General features: G+C 46.0%; 1 protein-coding gene across 4 annotated transcripts in view; it reads right to left on the bottom strand.

Moving 5' to 3' along the window:
* Positions 1–17,377, bottom strand: part of UACA (uveal autoantigen with coiled-coil domains and ankyrin repeats) — a 403,907-nt gene that overhangs the window by 87,283 nt on the left and 299,247 nt on the right. The window lies entirely within an intron of this gene.

Raw genomic sequence — 17,377 nt, 5'->3', positions numbered from 1 at the left:
TACATTTGTTCCAGCACTCACATAAAAGGATTTTGTGCCAGGTGTTTTAGCAACCACCTGTGGTTCTGCACAATGTCAGCAGAAAGACAAATGACTCTGGTTGACATCAGTCAATTTCCACACGGTCATAGACATTGTTTTGGGATGGGGGTAAATGACCCAAGCGCCCTGTGCTAAAGAGGAAGAGGTTGCAGAATTCAAAGTGCCAACATATAGACATACTAAATCTTCCTTGTTCAGTGTAGGGCTTTGTTCAATTCTCGCGCACCTTCTGCAGGACTTTCAACAGAAACAAAATCAGTGTATATGTAAACATCAGGCCCAGGCACTAAGTGAACTGGAAGGCAACTTACGAGAACCATTCACAGGGAAGTGCACAGCACCAAAATAAGGGAACTTCCTGTTCCGGGCCATGGTGAAGAGATCCATGTATGGATACCTCAGTCTGGAGAAAAATACCTCGTTTCATTTCAGGATGTTTTTCCCACTCGTGGTCTTCCAGTGAGAATAACAGAGCATCCACATTCAAGCTGACGGAACCTGCAAGGTGAGACTCTATCCAGAAAAGTCTATGTGCTGCGCCCAATGTCACAGTGAATAGTTTCCATGACCTCAAACTGTCCTGTCTGTTGATATAATGAATGGTGGTGGTGTTCAACAAAATTTGACTGGTGCTCCTTGAGATGGAAGAGAGGAATGCATTCATGGCAACGTAGTCCGCTCATAACTCCAGAAATGTTTGTGTACAGAAACAACTTCAATGTGGGCTAATAACCTTGTGCCTTTTTATTGCTCAGAAGGTCGCCACAGCCCACAGAGGTGTCACGGTGAGGTTCCGTGACAATTGTAAGTGATGTTTTCGACTCGCACGAATATGGTCGAGTCTGGTATCTATGAACCGCAAATGACGAGTTTAGTGGGTGTGTGCAGTTTCGTTGTGCTAACCTAAACCGTTTGTCTGTTATGTGGGTTTTCCTATCTGTACCCACGGGTTCCATCTTAGATACGGCATCCATTTTGTCTCTTGCCCTCAAGTAGCCAGCGAACGGACGTTGTCCGCTTCGCGACCCTGGGACTCCCAAGATACTTGCGGAAGCCACATGTCCTTTGAAACTGTCTTTATGACGAGGGGGATGATACTGTAAGGCAGATGGCCCCGCTCGAGGCACATCTTGCCGTGCCGGTCTATTGTCTCAGCCGTGCATCTCATTAGGCACGTCCCTTTTGATGCCTGTAGCTCGCGTTTCCCGATACCTCCCCTTTTACACCCTTTCCAATCCCCCACTGTCTCCATCTTCCTCCACACCTGTCCTTGTTCCTTCTTCGATCTGTTTTACTGCTGATTGGAATGTACTAATGGTGGGAAGATGGGTTTTTACAGTTGGGAACCGCCAAATGTTTCCGCACTTATGTTCCGGACCTTGTGTGTATCAAAGTGACCAACACGACCCCTCTGGGGGATAACTATGGGAACCAAGTCATAAACCTTTGTGTACCATGTAAACCTATGGGTAAATTGTGTATAAAAGGAGCGATCCACAGAGCCAATTTGAAGCAGTCTCCACAAGTAGCACATGTTGTACTTGCCGTGATTTCTGTGTTCCCTGCAGTAAATAAAGCTCGAATCTTTGACGCCGAAGGAAGTGTCCCGTGTCTCTGTCACTTGTACGCCGGAGCAGGTTACCCACGAAGGTTTCAGGTGTTGTTCCCTGGCACCGCTGGGTCTTAAATAACCCAGTCCTTCAGTTGGCGCCCAACGTGGGGCTGCATCAGTGGTACCGGTCCAAGCCCGACGATCGTGAGGAACCTTGTGTGAAATCTCCGAGGGAAGGTGCACTCCGCTTCATCGATCCTGTTGTCGAAATAAGTGGCCCGAAGACTTTTCCCGCGAAGATTCCCGCCTCCTGACGGCTGCGACGGACTGCTGCCCTGACTGTAGACCTGTTTTGGCGCCTGGCGTAGACCTTGGTATAGCGAGACGATTGACGGGCCTTCCTGGTGACGCCATCGATCTTTGAGTTAAGTATTTGTGGGTCGCTCCCAGAGTTCTTGGTTGTGGTTCTTAGTTGTTGCATGGTTCCATTGCATTTGTGGTTCTTGGTACTTTGTTGTGATATTTGACGACTGCAGACGCCAAAAACCGAGGGTTTTCGCTCTTTGCTGGGACTTGGTAAATCCCGTAGCCCTTGAAGTTTGTGAAACTCGGCTAGTGTGCAAGATGCCTGGTCGTAGTACTTTGTTTAGTTGTTTCAGACGTTGTGGTACGGATTCCCGACTGGAGGACTCGTGTCCGATACCTCCGGTTGGAACTCCCACTTATGAACTGTACAGTAAGCACGGATTGGGCCCGATTACTTTTAATGATTACTGGATTCGGTATACTAAGAAGGATGGTGTCCTTAGTTGGCCACCTCATGGTAGCTTCGAGACTCCAATCTTAGATAATCTAGAGGTTAAATTATTTGCGAAAAAGTCAAGGCCGGCCATGTTTGATGCCTTTCGGTTGTGGCATAAAGAAGCCCGACAGAAAGAAATCAGACAGACTAAACGAAATCAGAGAGATGGTGTTGCTACCATTGTAAAGAAAGCAGAGCAGTTTCAGCGTGATAAGGAGGATAAGGAAAAGGAAGTGTTCGATAGGCTACAGCGTATGTCCATAGATAAATGCTATCCTGCTTTGCCTACGGAGTCGGATAAGAAGGAAGAACCAGTTGAGGATCCTTTAATGTCTTATCTTCTGAAGTCACCACCTCCATATGTACAGGGTACCGCAGCTCCTGTGGTTCCCCCTGTACCTATTCTTCCACCTATTCCTCAGCCTGTTCCTCAACCTGCACCCGTTCTTCCGACTGTTCCTGCTCCTTTGTCTGTTGCTATCCCTACTGCTCCTCCACTTCCACATACTCCTGCTCCCGCTACTGCTCCTGTTTTGTTAACTCCTGTTGTTGCCTCTGTTTCTACCTCTTCCCTTGTCAGTCCTGTGTCCTATACTTCTCCCTCTGTTCGTAGTCGTACTTCTCCTGTTGCGGCTAACTTCTTTCATTCTCTCGGACCTGTTCTTGGGTCCGCTGGTTCAGATGGTCCTCAGAGACGTAGTCAGCTTCCCGGTAATAGGGAACGCGCTTCGCTATATAATATGGCGATGGGTTGGATGACACATCCTCTTAGAGTTCCACCAGTATGGATGCCAGCCAACCCTCAAGCTCAGCCACCGATTTTGGCGCACTTCCAGAGAGTATGGATTCATCTCCCGTGGAAACGATCAGAAGTGTTACAGGTGAAGCAGTCTTTGCCTGACCCTCGCAAAAATCCTGCAGGGTATTATAAAGAGTTATCGCAGCTTGTAGACGCTACGATAATGAACCTTGCCGATATTGATATGCTGTTTGGCAATGTAGTACCACAACCGGTCTGGGCTAAGATTCGTCAGGAAAACCATCCTAATGAATTGGGCGGTGATTGGGCTGCCCTTATAGCGGCTGATGGGTTGCAAACTGGTGGTGCTAAACCCGAGCAGTTGATTGCTGCTCTTCCTCAACGAATAATTACGCTAATGAAAACTCTTATGCCAGCTATGAGGGTGAATTGGGACAAATTGTCGGCTTGTAAACAGAAGAAGGACGAGAGTGTCTCCGACTTCTTTACGAGATTCGAGGAGGCATTCATCGACCATAGTGGTCAGGATATGGGTACTGAGGGTGGCCAACGGTTGTTTGTGGATAAGTTTGTCTCTAACTTATTGCCCGATTTGAGCAATAAATTGAAGAATTCAGAAAGTGCATGGGCCGTTTCTACCTCAGCTCAGATATTGGCCACAGCACAATATTATGAGAATAGAGAGAAAGAAGAGAATGACCGCGCTGATAAAAAGACGAAAGAGCTTAAAACTAAAGTATTGTTACAGCAAGCGTATCCTCGACGTTCGAATCAGAATGCTTCGCAACAAAATAGATCGCAGTCGCATTCTAATCGACCACAATCTAGAAATGACTCCTCTTCCCAAAGATCCTCTTTAGGGTACAATCAGTGTGCCTATTGTAGACAGGAGGGTCATATAAAATTCAATTGTCCTGTTTTGAACGACCGTAATAGTGGTAATTCATCTAGAGGAGGTCGTGGTGGTTCTCAACAGACATCACGCGGTAGGGGTCGCGGTGTTCAAAATGACCGTTCAGATAACCAATCGAATTCTAATAACTGTTTTGATCAACGTGGATCATCGCAAGGACGATCTGCGCAGTACAATGTAGACGATTATTACGTCGATCAGGGAACTGACGACAGTAATTACTAGGACAGCCATAGACAAGGAGAGGGAGTGGTATCAGTTCCGGTTGATCAGAGAGGGCCTTACGTCGCAGTTGCTACATCGGGCGTCGTTGAGCCTTTTCTGTTGGACACTGGTGCAGCGAAAAGTTCCATTATGCATTCGAAACTCCCTGGCGCACCTTTGTCTGGCTTAACAAATGTTTCCGTTGGATTCTCTGGCGCCCCCGTTAGCAATCCAGTTTCACGCCCTTTGCCTCTTACAATTGGGCCACGTGAGCTTGAAGCTCCATTGATTTTGACTACTGGTTGTGGTGAAAATCTCTTGGGTCTGGATTTGCTAAAACGTTTGTATGCAACTCTATATTGTTCTCCTGCGGGTGTAAAGCTTACGTTGGGAGAGAAGGTTGTCTCTCCTATGTACTTGTCTCTTGATAAGCTTCCACCGGAATTGAGTTCTCTTCCTGAATCTTTGTGGGCAACAGGTCCCAATGATGTGGGCCTGCTTGACATCTCCCCTTATGTTGTTCAGTTGAAATCCAATGTGCGATTGCCACGTATTCCCCAGTATCGTATTTCTCTTGATGGTGAACGAGCACTGTTAGCGATCATCTATGATTTGATCGACAAAGACGTTATTGAAGAGACTCGGGGAAACGTGTGCAACAGCCCTGTACTGCCTATTTTAAAACGTACTGATCCTTCGAAACCACCTGTTTATCGTTTTGTTATCGATTTACGGGAGGTTAATAAAATTGTGATTCCTCAGTTCCCTGTTGTGCCTGACATCACGGCGCTACTGACTCTGATTCCAGCATCTGCGTCTTGGTTTTCGGTGATCGATCTGAAGAATGCGTTCTTCAGCATCCCGATCGCAGAGGAGAGCAGAGACCTTTTCGGTTTCTCTCTTGGTGGGCGCAGCTTCCGGTTTAAACGCGCTCCTCAAGGCTACTGTGAGAGTCCATCGATTTACAGCCAAGCCTTGAAGGGTCAACTGGATGCATTTACGTTGCCGGCTGGTGCGGCCTTAATCCAATACGTCGACGACTTATTGGTGGCGGCAGATACTCAGGACATTTGCAAAATTGCTACGGTGTCGTTGCTGCAACGTCTCTGTGACTTACATCACAAGGTGTCACCTTCTAAACTCCAATATTGTTGTCAAGAAGTAACCTATCTAGGTCACTTATTGTCAAAGGAGGGAAGGCGGTTGACCCCAGAGAGAATTGCAGCAATTGCGCGAATGACTGTGCCAGCAACACAAAGGGATGTGCGTGCCTTTCTAGGTATCACGTCGTACTGCAGGCAATGGATTCCAAATTTTTCACTGCTAGCGAAACCATTGGTGGCTCTTACGTGCAAGGATGTTTCTACTCCTTTACCATGGACGGAAGAATGTCAGAAAAGTTTTTCTGAACTGCGTGACTCATTGTGTTCGGCTCCTGTGTTAGGTACTCCTGACTACAGTAAGCCATTCACGTTATATGTTCACGAGAGGGAAGGTTGTGCTTTGAGTGTCTTAACGCAACCTTTTGGTGGTAAGCAACGTCCATGTGCATATTTTTCCTCGACCTTGGACCCGGTAGCTAGAGCGTTGCCGAGTTGTCTGAGAGCAACAGCGGCAGCTGCGGTGTCCATCCGGCAATCAGCAGGATTGGTCATGGATAATATGCTTACGGTGATGGTTCCGCACGCAGTCGACACTCTTTTGAATCGTACAAAAACTCAGCACTTGACAAGTGCGAGGTTGTCCGGATACGAGTTGACGCTTCTGGCAAGTCATATTCAGATAAAACGTTGCAATGTTCTGAATCCGGCAACTTTGTTACCCATTAGTACAGAGTCAGATGAAATAGCAGCCCATGACTGCTATTTGCGAACAGAGGAGGAAACAAAAGGTCGAGTGGACCTTAAAAACACTCCGTTAGAAGATCCAGATGGAACACTGTATGTAGATGGTTCGTGTTTTAAATTGCCGAATGGTGATGTGACCACTGCGTATGCTGTTGTAACTTTGAGTACTGTTGTGGAAGCTGCGAGATTGAATCAGAATTCTGCCCAGGCTGCGGAGCTGATTGCCTTAACTAGAGCGTGTGTGTTAGCAAAAGATAAACGTGTGAATGTGTATACTGACAGTCAGTATGCATTTGGCGTCGCTCATAGCTTTGGACGATTGTGGAGAGAGAGAGGTTTTCTGACATCGCATGGTACGAAGATTCAGCATGGCCAACTTGTGAACGATCTTTTGGATGCACTTACGTTGCCTAAGCAGGTAGCGATTGTTAAATGTAGTGCACATCGTAAGGTGACGGATGATGTTGGTCGTGGTAATGCGTTTGCGGATGAGACTGCTAAGGAGACTGCCCGGAACCTTAGCACTCGAATGTATGTGACGAGTTCAGTTAGGTGGCCTACAGAGTCGAGTATGTGTGAAGACACTATTGAGAGTGTGAAGGCGATACAAAATGAGGCCACTGAGACTGAAAAGAAGAAGTGGAATGAAAGTACGGGAAAGTTGGATGCGAATGGTTGTTGGATTGATTTGTCGGAGCAGAAAAGATGGATGTTACCAGATGCGTATGTGCTGGCTGTTGTGACAATGGCACATGGGTTAGCACATATTAGCGTGAAAGGTATTTGCAAGTTGTTGTCTCCTGTGTGGAAGAATGATGGTATCACGAAATGTGCTGAACGCTTGGTTAAGAACTGTATGGTATGTATGTTGTACAATCCTGGTAAGGGAACCCCAACTCCTCCTGGTAGTTTTGCTCCCCCTTCGTGTCCCTTTGAGGTGATTCAATTAGACTTCATCCATATGGAGAGATGCAATAACTTGAAATACGTTTTGGTTGTGGTTTGCGCGTTCTCCCGATGGATTGAAGCCTATCCTCTCAAGGACAACACCGCTTTGTCAACGGCAAAAATCCTACTGAAGGAATACTTTCCTCGGTACGGAATGCCTCGGGTTGTATGGTCTGATACTGGAAGTGAGTTTGTGGGGAGTGTGATGAAGAGTGTGTGCAAAGGCCTTGGAATTAATCAAAAATTCCACAGCGCCAATCATCCCCAGTCAGCTGGTTTGGTTGAAGGGTATAATGGCACCCTTAAACTAAAATTAGCGAAGATTCAGGCTACGACTGGTCTTTCGTGGCCTGATGCTTTACCTTTAGCTTTACTATCAACAAGGGCAACCGTACACTCCCGAGTAGGGCTCAGTCCCTATGAAATAGTGTTCGGTCGTCCTGCAAATGTTTGGGGGGTCCCTAGACCGGCTGCGTTCTGTGATCTTGAGTATCCAATGTTGATCGATTATCTTCATGACTTGACTGCTAAACTGAGGTTAATTCACCAACAGGTTTACGAAGCACTGCCGACGCAGACTGAGGGTCCAGGCCACCAGCTCCAGCCTGGAGACTGGGTGGTTACCAGAAATTTTTCTCGGAAGAAGAACTTGGAGCCCAGGTTCACCGGACCCTACCAGGTCCTCCTTGCCACGAGAACTGCTGTTCGTCTTGAGGGGCGGAAAAACTGGGTGCACGCCACCCATACGAAGAAAGTCCCTATTCCGTTGTCGGCAGACTCGTGGGTGAGGAGAGGCATTGCATCAACTGAAACCGAAGGATTGCCGGCGTTTGTTCCTTTCAGCGACGCACAACCGGTCGGAGAATCCTCAGTGCAGCAGGAAGACACTGTTGAACATTTGTCATCAAAAGACTCAAGACCAGAACATTCGACTGATCAGCAGGACGCTGTCTCTTCAACGGATCCTTTGTTTGACGAGCAGACACGTTCTGGGAAAACTCGATACTTTTTGCGATCCCGCACTAAAGACTAATAAAAAGATCCTGTTCTGTCCCTTGACAACTGCATTATCCCGTTTTCCACGATCAGTCTGAACACCTGTATCATTGTCATTATTCTTGTACATATTGAAGGTTTTTTCCAACGTATTTTTGCTTCCACAGCTGAGAGACATTGCATATATATCATAAATAAAGGCCGTAGGGCCGCGCGCGTACTTCTTTCTGGTTAGTAGGTCTTAACGCTAGGTTAAAGACCGTCGGTTCCTGGGAACTCCTGGGAATTGACTACTGCTACACAGAACGAAGTGCGTCAAGAAACGTTGCGGACGGTCATAGGGGATGGCGTTTTCAAAGCTGATGGATGTGGAAAGAGCACAGGCACAAAGATTTGAGCTGCAGCGACTTAGTCGTACGAAATGTTTTATGTTTCAGATATTTGTATTGTTTTTGATTGTTTCTGCATTTTTGGCGGGTGGGGTGTACTATATGATGTCGTACTTCTTACCTTCTGCCATACCTACACCTATTCCTACTTCTGACTTTAAATTCCCCTCTACTGCGTCTCCTCATTCCTTCCATATCTTACCCGAACACGAGCAGGCTAGACGTGCAGAATTTCGCAACAATTCCTTTATTCAGCTCCTTCACCAGCACCAGTTAGTGGTTAACACTACTAATTGTTGGGTGTGTGGGTTGATGCCACATACCACAGATAAGGGAATTCCATATTTGGTTTTACCGTATAGTTCCCAGGGTTCTGCTCGAGCATTCCAAACAATGTTCCGAAGCGCACTAGGATTCCACCCCATTCGAGAACCACGTTCTCCCTACTCAGGCCCTGGCTCGTATCAGAAGCCTTTGTCTATAGCGATAGAGGATTTAGATAGCGATATCTATGATCCCTCGCTTATTCCCGAAGAAGAGGTACAAGCCTATAGGGTCTTGAGTAGAGGCGAGTATAGTGTGTTCACTAGTGAAAAACAGCTTAAAAGCGCACCCCCGATATGGGTCGTACCCCACATTGGTAATTTTTGTCTCATAGGTCGTGGCCGAAGATCGAAAGCCCGACTTGGAGAGAGTGCTTGCACTGAAAATTACATATTGCCGATGGTCTCGTCCCCTGTGTTTCTGGCTGCCAAGGGTACATACTTTATATGCCATGATCGTGCGTATGCATGGTTGCCCTTCGACTTTGTGGGCTCATGTTTTATTGCAAATTTGTTGCCTCCGACGTTTACTGTAGATGCAGATTATCACAAGACTAGAGTTGTGAGAGGCGTAATTAGCGAAGAAGACACTGCCGGTCAAGAGGCAGGAGACTTTTTCAAGGGTTTCCTCCCGTTTTGGGGGCCTATGGTTAATAGTAGGAACCTGAGACAGTTGACTCGAGTGGTGGAATCGACAGCTAATATTACTGCCAGTGCCCTTGGTAATATCACCACAGAACTTCAGGCGGATAGACTTATGACGTTACAAAACCGTATGGTTTTAGACGTGATCTTAGCAGATCGAGGTGGGGTATGCAAGGTGATCCATTCGAGCTGCTGTATTTTCATTCCTGATAACGCTCCGACTGTCTATCAAGCCATCTCAAAGTTGCATAAAATCTCCGAGTCCATACACGTGGACGTAGGGGGTTGGACGCTATTTGGGTGGTTTTGGGGCCTGATGTAGACTTGGGGTTGGAAGATTCTGATGATTATCGGAGTTGTTGTGGTGTTCCTGTTCACGTGCTGCCTTTGCGTGCAGTGTGGTCCTGCCTTATGTGGCCTCTGTGCTACAACGTGTATAAGACAGCCGCCTGTTACCAAAGAAGCTCGGTTGGACAGAGCTATGTTACAGCAACATCTAGATGGTCTAATGAATATCGAGTATGATTCCGACTAGTGCTTGCCTACATGAGGGCAAAAGGAGCGTCTGAGGTTCCGTGACAATTGTAAGTGATGTTTTCGACTCGCACGAATATGGTTGAGTCTGGTATCTATGAACCGCAAATGACGAGTTTAGTGGGTGTGTGCAGTTTCGTTGTGCTAACCTAAACCGTTTGTCTGTTATGTGGGTTTTCCTATCTGTACCCACGGGTTCCATCTTAGATACGGCATCCATTTTGTCTCTTGCCCTCAAGTAGCCAGCGAACGGACGTTGTCCGCTTCGCGACCCTGGGACTCCCAAGATACTTGCGGAAGCCACATGTCCTTTGAAACTGTCTTTATGACGAGGGGGATGATACTGTAAGGCAGATGGCCCCGCTCGAGGCACATCTTGCCGTGCCGGTCTATTGTCTCAGCCGTGCATCTCATTAGGCACGTCCCTTTTGATGCCTGTAGCTCGCGTTTCCCGATACCTCCCCTTTTACACCCTTTCCAATCCCCCACTGTCTCCATCTTCCTCCACACCTGTCCTTGTTCCTTCTTCGATCTGTTTTACTGCTGATTGGAATGTACTAATGGTGGGAAGATGGGTTTTTACAGTTGGGAACCGCCAAATGTTTCCGCACTTATGTTCCGGACCTTGTGTGTATCAAAGTGACCAACACGACCCCTCTGGGGGATAACTATGGGAACCAAGTCATAAACCTTTGTGTACCATGTAAACCTATGGGTAAATTGTGTATAAAAGGAGCGATCCACAGAGCCAATTTGAAGCAGTCTCCACAAGTAGCACATGTTGTACTTGCCGTGATTTCTGTGTTCCCTGCAGTAAATAAAGCTCGAATCTTTGACGCCGAAGGAAGTGTCCCGTGTCTCTGTCACTTGTACGCCGGAGCAGGTTACCCACGAAGGTTTCAGGTGTTGTTCCCTGGCACCGCTGGGTCTTAAATAACCCAGTCCTTCAACGGACCATGCATCCTGTACCTCTAGAGGTCTGAAGGAGTGACCCACCAAACAGTTGGAAGGGTCCATTCCCCAGCACAGCACCAGCTGGATTGACTTGAAAGTCTGCACACAGACTGCCTTGATGTTGAAGTCACTTTTTTCTCAGGCACCACTGAAGGACCCTCATCTGCCGTGTGGCACCAACAGCATGTACAAGGCCTGTTTCTCGAATAGCACCGACTCACCTTTTATCAGCTAGTCCTCCAAGTACTGAAATACATGGCTTCCTGACAGTTGAAGAGAAGACGCCACAATTGCTAGTACTATTGCAAAGAGACACACAGTGTGGTTCCTAATCCAACTAGTAGGACAGGAACCTAATAGTGCTGGGAGCACACTTTGAAGCTGTGGTAACAACTGTGGACAGGCAGTATTTGCTAGATGAAAGAAGGTGTCCTAGAGGTCAGGGATGCTAACCAATCCCGCACATTAAGGCAGTGGTAGCCATTCTAAATTAAGGTGATTATCAGGGATGGACCTCTGAATCCCTTCATTCTTGAACACCAGTAAGTAAAGGAAATAAAACCGGTGTCTCTTGCTTCGAGGGCCCAATGTGCTGAAGTAAGGGGAGGACTTCTTCCTCTAAAATCAAGGTTGGTGCGAGAAAGTACACACTGCTAGAGGGAGGTAAGACTGGAGGAATCAACAAAAACAGCAGAGTCTAGTCCTTGTGGTTTAGTTGGATGACTCAATGATAAGTTGCAGTGGTCTCCTAATTTGTTGAAAAGTGAGAGAACCTCAAGCCCGTCGGATGATGGTGGTGTAAGGGCAGGGGACAGGTGTGGGGTTTTAAACCAGAGAGGGTTTGAGGCAAAAAATCTGGCAGAGAATGGGAACTGAAAGGAGCAGGAACCGATAGTAGGGGTATTTCATTTGGAGTGGCTGTGAATGTTGGAGCGGCCTATGCTCTGGAGCAGCCTCAATACTTCCTATGTCTTTTCGGGGTACTGTCTCGCTGGAAAAACTAGGCACAGTGAGCAAGTTGTAGCTCTGCTACTTTACCAAGTCTTGAAAGGAAGAATCAGCCTTCTCTCCAAATAGGTGCGCTCCACTGAAGTGTTCGAGGGTTGCTGGAAATCCCGAGAGGCCAGTGGAATGCATCCATTCATGTATGCAGAAACTAGGCCATACTTTAGACTTTGTTTACTAGTATCCAAATCGTTGTTGATTAAATTTGAAAATGGCATACACCATATGAAGAGCTGGACAGGCAAGAGGCTACTTAGAGGTATGATGGGGAAAGTCAGCTGAGTTCACTTTTGAGAAAGAAGCTTGGTGCAGTAAGCTTTCAGGAAAAGGATATGACAACAAACTTTCAATGTGATCTGAATATTTGTCTGTGGAATAGCGGGTCCAAAAGGATTGTCTGCTATGCAGCTTAAACAGGTTGCACAAGGGCCTCATTGAAGGGCAAAGACTCCACAAATATGGGGGATGATTACATGATTTTTATCAAAATGTTAAGATTTTGCTTCTTCAGAGGGTAGTGCCAACTGCAAAGCTTCGACTGCTTTCCATACAACTCTGGTGAACTAAGCGATTTCTTCTGAATCCGATGGGTAAGGAAAGGCCCCTACTAGTGAAGTATCCAGACACTTGGATTTTGTAAATCAAAAATACACCACTATCACTACTATAGAAGAGATGGAGGTAATCTGTTTCCAAATAATTGCCCTATACGAGGCCATAATTCATCAAGCATGGCAATGGGCAGTCAGACGCAAACAGTCTTCTAACGGGCAAGTATCTGGGCCCTGGTTGGGGGTTCTGCCAAGTGGACATCATAAAAACATTTTTTACCTTATCTTTTGCCACTTGGATGATTTCAGCAGAGTTCGAGAGCTTGAAAGGACGTATACGATTCAGCTCAGATAGTGGCGTCTGTATCAGTACCAGAGGTGGTGCCTACCTAGCTGGCTTTCACTTTTTCTTAAGTGTCAGAACTCAAGGAGATGCAGGGTTAGGAAGATCAGAGCTACCGGAGCTTTTGTCACTTTCAAAATACCGAGGAATTGTATCCGCTAAGCACTGATAGAGCACAGAAAAATAGCAACGGAGCCCAGTGTGCCTGCGTGAACCCAATACACTCTTCACGTCACATTTAACAGGTGAAATCACATCTGAGAAGCTCTAGAGCTACTGTTGGCAAAAAGTTGTGACTAGTCTGACAAATGTACAGATGTTCATAAGGTGAGAAATCTGCAGGAAGAGGTTTCCATCAAAAACCTGATGCTGTGTTGAGCATGGTACAGATTAATGTTTGGCTTCTGTGTAGAAGCAGGTGGTTAGTTCACAAAAAAGATAGAAACTAATTTGAGCTGAACTGCAGCTCATCTATAAATCACACACAACAGCTATGAAAACCACAACTCGTACACCAAAGGCAATGCACTTTACCTCACCATTAATAAAACACATGAAATACAAATGTTGAAAATCATCTAACAGAACAGATTACATCACATTATCCTTACTACTTCGACAGAGTCAACTACAAATGCAGTAAATGTATGGTTTAACTATGTGTTGATTAATTACATTTTGGATTTAAGTGCAGTTTTCACTGGCATAAATACTGTGAGATCCTGATCACTGCACTTGATGAGGTATTGTTTGCATGGCTGTTGTGCGAGTTATGTTTATTCGTAACAATAACTGCACTTTAACTGTGGCATTAAGTGAATTTCTAAGATTTGTTTTCAACATAGGTTAGTAGGTCAAATCCAAAGCGAACCATAACTGCAATTTAACATTTAGTTTTTTTCCCCAATGGATTTTGTTTACTTTTATCATAGATCTCAATTTAATTCCAAAGATTTTTTTTTGTTTAGCTCAAATACAGGACTACATACACCAAATTTGGCATGAAAGTAGACTTTTACTCAAGAAAGTACTTTGCTTGGATTTGTTTACATATTTTCAAAGAACTGAACGTTTGGGGTTTTTCGAGGTGTTTTATACAGCTATCTTGCCTGTTAATTCATGGATGGTCAGCAAATCAAAAAATTAAATAACAAATACATTCTGATTAAACAAGGAAGCTTTTATTTCTGTTGCCCATTTTTGGTACACAAACCCAAAGTTGTGTTTGTGAACCGAAAGCCCTATGACTGGCTAGCCAGAATTTGAGGCAATATGGAGCGGTTAGCATTGAAGGACTTGCGGTTTAAATCCCATGGCAGTCACCATGAAGTCTGACAATGCAGGGCGAGGGTCTGTGAAGCACCCGCAAGAGTTACTGGGCACATTTTAGACTGTTTGTGAGTTTAGATACCCAGTACTGAGTTTGTGAATTCCGCACGGAGGATCAAAAAGGGTACAAGAGTATGCAAACTCTAACACAGTGTCCACCAACCATTATAAATATTAAAAAGCCCCCCCGCCCAAGCCAAGACAAAAGGGGAGCCCTGTCGTACGCCTGGTCCGGAGGACAAACCTCTTAGTGTGTGGCTAAAGGGCATGTGCACAGTGGAACGGGATCAAGGTCTGGCTGTAGGCCAAGCTCTGAGGCCAGCTCTCACTGCACATTCCCAAAGACCTTGTGCAGCGGATGTTTTCCACCCAAGGTGGGTTGGGTGCAGGCCTGGTTCACCTCTGTAGAGCAGGGGTTGGCTGCCAGTTGCAGGGTGCAACAGGGCCTGGCCATAGACCAATACTTCGGCTCTGCGCAGCGGGAGTTGCCAGTCCGTGGAGGTTGTGTGCAGTGAATTGTTGGATGTGGTATATGATCAAACAAAATTCCAGAAAAAAAGACAGGTGAAAGTGAAGTTAGCTTTGGTTATATCACTTTAACGTAGGGTTTAAAAACATCAGGAATTCACTGAAAACATGGGAACGGTTTATAATTATTCTACCTACCTAAAACTGATTCTTTTCAGTGGTTTTGAGGTCGAGCCTAGCGCAGCATGCATGCTCTGCTCTAGGAAAATGACCTTTTAAAATCAATCTATACTTTTCACACGCTCGTGCGTGTTTTTTTGTTGTTGCTATCTTTCTATTGGTCTTTGCGTGCGAAGGCAGCACGCAATTGGCAAAGGCGAATGCATGTCCCACCTTTGCCAGGAATTGTAGCTGCCCATGGCCTTCGGTTATGAGCAGCGGCACGCAGTGTGCCATCTGTTTTTTCACGTGCAGCGGCGGGCACAAGCGTGCACACCACTCCCGAGCTTGTTCTAAATAGCTTTCACTGTTGTGCTTTTTGGAGCAGCGGCGCGTGCAGGGGCCATCTGTTTTTCTAATTAGTGTGGCTGCATTTCAGTCCATCTATTATCCAACAATTTCCCAACATTCCCTGCCTTTGAGGCCATGTGACCACACGGAAACCATAGAGCTCGTTTACAGCAGAGAAACAATGTGAGTAAATAGCCCTCGCCCTGGTGGTCTCTATGGTCTGCGAGCCCTGCTGTGTTCTGAAGCCACCTCCGATGCCTGCCTCCCCTGCGCGCTATGGTAACAGCGGCTGCAGGATGCGCGCACAGCACAGCTGGCTGCAGCTGCAACATACGCCGTGAGCTGGCGCTCCGAGATGCGCTGACGTAAGGCTGGAGTTTCCGCTCTTTTGTCTCTTACTGTTTGTTATGCCACCAGGAAGCTTCATGGAGACTCGTGATCTTCCATGTTAGACAGTATAGGGCGATTAATTCTTTCTTTTCATTTTTATAGAGGCATTTGCGGCTGAGACGGATTTTGCTCGGGTGAAATGCTTTGGGCTGTTTTTATTTGCTAGCAGGACGTTACTTTGCTAGCCGTAGATTTAATGCATTCATTTTCTCAGTTCCATCTTTCGTGCTTCTATGAGTCTTTTTTTTTATAATTACAAGGTGTACACAAACTTGTACAGTATGTCTTATTTAAGGGGATGCTGTAGGGCAGGTATGTAAATGTCTCGCTTGCCCTTATTTGCAAATCATGAATGACAGCATGAACAGCAAGGGGTCAGCTACACTGAACGGTGGAATGCTATAACACCTGTGTAATCTTTTTGGCACTGCAATAAAGATATCAGAGCAAACATGCTTTCTTCCTAAACCGTACTTGCGGGTGTGTTGGAAGAAGTCCAGTGTACATGAATCAAAGGGTGATATTAAATAGTTTATCTCAGTTTAGTGGTGTGCAAGCTGGGTAGGTGTGAGGAGGATCTAATAATTCCTTGGTGCAAAAATGATCACCTGCTGAGTCAAGCAGTGCCTTGGCCCCATCTCTCTTGGTTTTATGAAGCATAAACATTTGACGTGCTTCTGTGAGGCACGTAGGTTTGTGAGAAAATGACACACTGAAACGAAATGATCTACATGAACAATTAAGAAAACAAGTTACTTACCTGTAACTTTGGTTCCCCAGTATTGGTAACTTTCATAGATTCCCATACTTTTGTATCATTCCCCATCGTCGGAATGGGAGTCTCGGTAACAAAAATAACATAGCAGTAGGTACAAAAGAGAAAGAAAAAGGCCTAGGCCTCATTCCCTTTTGTAGCATATCATCCTCTTTTTGTAAAAGAGACCAAACTTAGGCGTCAGCCAATCAGAAGAGCATCACCCCATAGAACCCTCCTGAAGGAACCTCAGAGCCTCAGATTTTCGTAGCCGTTGTGTAACAGTCACCATATCTGCTGTAGGCTGAGCTTTCCCCAGGGAGGTGGGTGGGCGCATGGGAATCTATGAAAGTTACCAATACTGGGGAACCAAAGTTACAGGTAAGTAACTTGTTTTCTTGCCCCAGTATTGGAACTTTCATAGATTCCCATGCTTTTGTATCAGAGTAGCAAGCAGTTAGCCATAAGAAAACACATTTTGTGTCAAATACATTGTAATAGCTAACATGACAAAGATACAAAATGTGCAAAATAACGGAAGGTGGGATAGAAAGGAAAGCTCACCAATTATTGGAAAAGGTTCCTCAGGACAGCCTGGCCCACTGCCGCATCCTCTTGCTGTAAAGATTCCAAGCAGTAATGCTTAGTAAAGGTGTGGACGCTGCTCCAGATAGCAGCTCTGCAAATATCTTTAATCTGCACCCCCACGAAGAGGGCTGTTGAAGAAGCCACTGATCTTGTGGAATGTGCCCAAACCCTGCCAGTCAGTGGTTTACCTGCTGCAGTATGGCAATGTAGAATGGCACTCTTAATCCATCTTGCAATCCCCTGTTTTGACAGCTGGAGACCTTTGCTCGGACCACCAAAAGCAACAAACAATTGGGAGGATTTTTGAAATCCCTTGGTACGATCCAAATAGAACATCCAGAGAATGCAGCGACTTCTCCGCTGGTGTAGCCGGGTGAGGAAAGAATGTCTTTAGAATAACCGGCTCGTTCAAGTGGAAGTCCGAGGGTACTTTGGGTATGAACCCTGGATTAGTTCTCAAGATAACGGTGATTCTTTTAAATTGCAGGAAAGGCTCTTGGATTGTGAGAGCCTGCAATTCTCCAATACGT

The sequence above is a fragment of the Lissotriton vulgaris genome, chromosome 2_1 (genome assembly GCF_964263255.1).
Source record: "Lissotriton vulgaris chromosome 2_1, aLisVul1.2, whole genome shotgun sequence".
Lineage (NCBI taxonomy): Eukaryota > Metazoa > Chordata > Amphibia > Caudata > Salamandridae > Lissotriton > Lissotriton vulgaris.
Note: the sequence above shows the minus strand (reverse complement) of the source record. Positions and strands in the feature narration are given on the sequence as shown.